The sequence below is a fragment of the Carcharhinus amblyrhynchos genome, chromosome 24 (genome assembly GCF_965287045.1).
Source record: "Carcharhinus amblyrhynchos chromosome 24, sCarAmb.v2.hapA, whole genome shotgun sequence".
Classification (NCBI taxonomy): Eukaryota; Metazoa; Chordata; class Chondrichthyes; order Carcharhiniformes; family Carcharhinidae; genus Carcharhinus; species Carcharhinus amblyrhynchos.
The window spans coordinates 29,420,846-29,425,729 of NC_137347.1; the positions used below are offsets into that span (position 1 = coordinate 29,420,846).

The window sequence follows — 4,884 nt, forward strand, 5'->3', positions numbered from 1 at the left end:
AGGGATCATAGTTTGAGGATAAGGGACAAATTTTTTAGGATTGAGATGAGGAGCAATTTCTTCACCTAGAGGGTGGTGACTATATGGAATTCACTATCACAGAAAGTAATTGAGGCCAAAACTTTGTCTGATTTCAAGAAGAAATTGGATATAGCTCTTGGGGCTAAAGGTTTCAAGGAATATGGGAGGGAAAATGGGATCAGAACATTTGAATTTGATGATTAACCATGATCAAAATGAATGGTGGAGTGAGCTCAAAGGGCCGAATGGCCTATTCCTGCTTCTAGTTTCTACGTTTCTATAATCATGCAACTATGTTACTATCATTTATCTATGTAACTATAATCTCTTTTTATTTGGTGATCAGCAGAACTCTTTTATTAGTTATACTGACACATACAGAAAACATTTACAAACACTATCCTCTGTGACCTCCCATCCTGCAAGTGCTGTCTGATGGAATGGGAGTAACAGCCCAATTTTCACCTCAGATTGAGCCAGGACTCTCTGAGCTGCTTAAGCACTGGGTGCAGGGTCTTAGTCTTGTTGTCTCCAGTGGTGTGCAGTTTGATGTGTAGTGCAGTGATGCCCAACTCCTTGCATCTCTAAGACATGTCCTGAGTTGCTAACATTTGAGGAGGGCTGATCTCTGCTGTCTTCACCTTCAATCCCCCCAGGGACATGGACAGGTCAGTTACATGGACAAAAGTATCGCTGAAGGAAGCAAAGATGTGGCAAACTCCGAAAGCTTCGGGCACCTGAACTCGCAGGCTAATCATCTGCTCCGTTTTTCTTTACCTTTATGAGGAGCCATTCTGCCATCTCTCCCAGTCCCTTTCCAAAGGCTTCAGGTCCCACTAACATTTGGAGCCCAGAATTGGACACCTTGGCTGAAAATTCCCTGCCTTGCCTGCCATGGGAATCGTAGCAGTGAGACAAAAAAAATCAGTGGACCATTTAAAAATCCGTTGAGCTCTGGCAGTAATTTCCAGTTTTGGGGCGTGTGCAGTTGGAAAATTCCATCTCACACTCCAGTTGGGGCCAAATTAATGGCAGGCTTAGCATTACTTCCTGACTTTCATATCCTTGGGGTGGATTTTTACAGCTCTGTTGTGTCAGGAGTGGGGCCGTAAAATGTGGCGAGCTATTCAAAACTCAATTGACTTTGGAGGGAATGGAAAATCTCTCAGGCAGTTTGGGGCTGTAAAACTCCATCCAGTGTTTCTACTTCTGGGGCGTAATTCTCCATCCACGCTAGTCTAAAAGCCAGAAATTCCTGCCCAAAGTCAATGGCATTTCGCGCTGTCTGCAACCTGCCCACTAAAATTCCAGAAATGGGATGGGAGAATTCCAGCCATAAAATCCAAAGTCCATTTGCTTTACTGCTTTGTTAACCTCCTGCCACCTTCAAAGGTTCACACACAAACACCTTCAGATGCTTCTGTTCCTGCACTTACTTTAAAACTGCGCCATACAGCTTGTATTATTTCTTTTTGTTCTTCATAATGGTTCACCTTATGCACTGTGTTATCGCAAGTTGCTCACCTGACAAAGGATCAACTCTCCAAAAGCTATTGGTGTTTGCTACCAAATAAACCTGTTCCCATGCATACTGGAGGGTCTTGTCGTGTAGGACTCAACTGCACTGCAAACTAGTTTGAAACTCATTCCACACAGGTTCTTAGAGTCCACAGGGAGAGAAGATTATGCTGTGTCTTTGATGCACCTTGCCTTTATTGTAAATGTCTCACAATGAAAAAAATTTAATAAAAGTGACAAATCCATCAGTTATCAGACATTAGGAGGGAGGTATTTAATTTCAGTTAGTAATATTTCAAAGCCTTGGTGGAATAGCCTTCGTGTGACAAGAAATGAAATTTTAGCAATTTGAAAATGCTGACATTGTCAAAATCAAATGTGACATTCAGTACACCATTTCTCAAATACTTGACATTTAATTCATCTATTTGCCATCATAATCTTTTGAGATATCCGCAATGTTTTGAGCTATTATTAAAAAAAAAGTTTTAATATTTTCACCCAATGTCCAAGTTGAGAATATCTTGCCTTGCCTGTAAAGGAGCTGCTCAGATCCCAGTCATTGCAAATTTAATGTTTAACCTTTGCCGAGTTAGCTGAACTCATACAGGGTGGCAGTCAATTGGTGTCACTGTCCCTTCCTTTAAGAATGGAATATATCTGATACTTATTCAGTAACCCCTGTTAGAAGTGGCAAGTGTGTGAAGTTCGGATGCAACTACAATTGCCATCCACAATCTACCAGACTGGTGCCTACTGGTACTTACTAGTTGAAGGACAGGAATGAAGAAGGCGGTTACGGGAGCTAAAATAAAAGCAAATCACTGCGGATCCTGGACAGAAATAAACAAAAGGTTATGGTAGCATTATGATCCAGAGCTTTGCACTGATGATTAGGAGCCAGAAGTTTAAATCCTACCACGCCAACTGGGGAATTTAGATTCAATGAATTAAATAAATCTGGATTATAAATCAGGAAATTTAAAAGTTAGTATCACAACTGGTGACCATGAGACTACCAGGTTGTCATAAAACGCTATCTTGTTCAGTAATGTTTTTGGGAAGGGAATCTGAAGTCCTTATCTGATCTGGCCTGCATGTGATATTAATTCATTCTGAAGCCAGATGGCGGAATAGGAAACCAGATACCAGATAATTTATAAAATGCAACATTAACTTTGATGATATGGTTAACACATACTTAATAGGTGACTCCAAACCCACAGTGATGTAGTTGACTCTGAAATGCTCTCACAGGTGGCTTAGCCCGCAGTATTCAAAAAGGTGGCTCACTATTACCTTGTCAAGTGTAATTAGGGATGGACAATAAATGCTGGTCTTGCCAGCAGTGATGCTTACATCCCAGGGATGAATTAAAAAAAGATGAAAGCAACCAATCTAAGGGACACTCCAACCAATGAAGCACTATTAAAGCACAGCCACTATTTTGTCATGTAAGTGAGGTACCAGAAATAGGTTGGCAATTGTCGAGTTTTGCCCCAAAAGGAGCCAATGGCTGCAGGAGAGGAATGGATAAAATTGTCGGAAGAAAGATATTTACATAATGTTAAGAGAAAGCTTTGGGAATAAGTGCACACTTCCTTCTTCATCCTCTCCTTCTTTTAGACAGTGTCTCAGAATCGAGGGTGACTTAGTTTTATTCTAGTTCAATGGGTTCTGAGGTGGCTGATAGGGGCGGCACGGTGGCACAGTGGTTAGCATTGCTGCCTTACAAGGCCAGGAACCTGGGTTCAATTCTAGCTTTGGGTAGCTGTGTGGTTCTTCCTATGTCTGCATCGGTTTTCTCTGGGTGCTCTGGTTTCCTCCCACATCTGAGAGATGTGCTGTTTAGGTGCATTGTCCATGCTAAATTGCTCCTTAGAGTCCCAAGATGTATGGGTCAGGTGGATTAGCCATGGTAAATGTCTGGGTTTATGGGGATAGGGTGGGGGAAGTACTCTGTCAGACAGTCGGTGTAGACTTGATGGGCCAAATGGCCTCCTTCTGATCTGGACGGATTTGAAGGTCCAATGCACGATCTGCCGACTCCACTGCTTGTAGGGCAGGTGGTTAAAGGGTAAGGTCGATGAGTTGTTTGGAGTTCTGTGCACTCTCTCTGATGCCTCAACTTCACCTCTCAGTGTTCCCAATGAAATTTCTTGCTGTTGCTCAGTATATTCTCAAATGAACCTTTTCCAACTGGTCAGTCATTAGCCAAGGACTCCCATGAATGCATGGATAGTCTTGACCTCTTCAGGACATGTTTCTGCTGTCTTCCTTGGGTTTTCTGCCATCACCAAGTTCCAACTGGAGCTGTTGCTTCAGGAGGCTAGTGTCAGGCATACAAACAATACATCCCATCCGGTGGAGCTGCATTTGAGTGAGCAGTGCTTCAACGCTGGCCAAATTGGCTTAGGAAGGGACACGGGCACTGAATTATCTTTCTTGCGCTGGATTTGGTGAATCTTGGCGAGGCGTTGCTGATGGTACTTTCTCCAGTGCTTTGAGGTGCGTGCTGTAGATTGGGTTTCTGCACAGGCAGACAGCGGGCTACATCTGTACTGTGATCCAGATCCCATTCTTTTTAAGATCTAACTACAGATGAAAGACACACCAGAGGACATTGGGTTCATCGACTTTCTATCTTGCACGTTTGGACAAAACTGGGAAGTTCTGAAAAAAGACTGAAGGAATAGTTCCTTTGTTAAAACCTGAGACCTCGTCTGGATTCTTATTGTGCAATATCCCACAGAGCAGCCGAAATTCATATTCTGCTCAGATTACCAACCTACCTCCTCTCACATCACCTCACTGACAGTTTAGTATGGCTCCTCTCCAAACTTGTTCTGTCCTCCCACATTCTATTATATACCTTTTTTGTTCTAATGGCTTTGTTCAAAGTTAAATTGTCTAATTGCTTTAAACCACCCCAAAATTGGCACATACTCTACCCTATTTTACTTAGTTACAATGGAGTAAGGTCAGTCGGTTGGAACAAAGTGGTGATTCAGGACACACCAGGAGTGTAGCTGGCTCGTTCTGCCAACCCTTTGGAGACTGGATTGAAAGAAGCTGCCCTAGCATGACGAAGGCCATTCGACTTAATGGAAGTCTGAAATTCATCTGTGTGAATGTCATTTCATTGTCCAATGCCAACACTTAGGGAAACTGTGGATTGCAAAGGTTTGCCTCAGTTTCTCAATAATAGCTCTAGCTGTGGTGGATGTCGTGAGCCGAACATTCAGTCACATGGAATGGGCCTTTACTACAATCAGGAACATGTGCGCCAAAAGTGGTCCAATGAAACCTACACACAACTGTGACAACAGACATCCCGGCCATTCC

At 42.9% G+C, this 4,884-nt stretch overlaps 1 pseudogene; it reads right to left on the reverse strand.

The window, feature by feature from the left end:
- Positions 1-418: 418 nt before the first annotated feature.
- On the reverse strand, positions 419-814 carry LOC145357866 (small ribosomal subunit protein uS11 pseudogene; annotated as a pseudogene).
- Between the last annotated feature and the right edge of the window lie 4,070 nt (positions 815-4,884).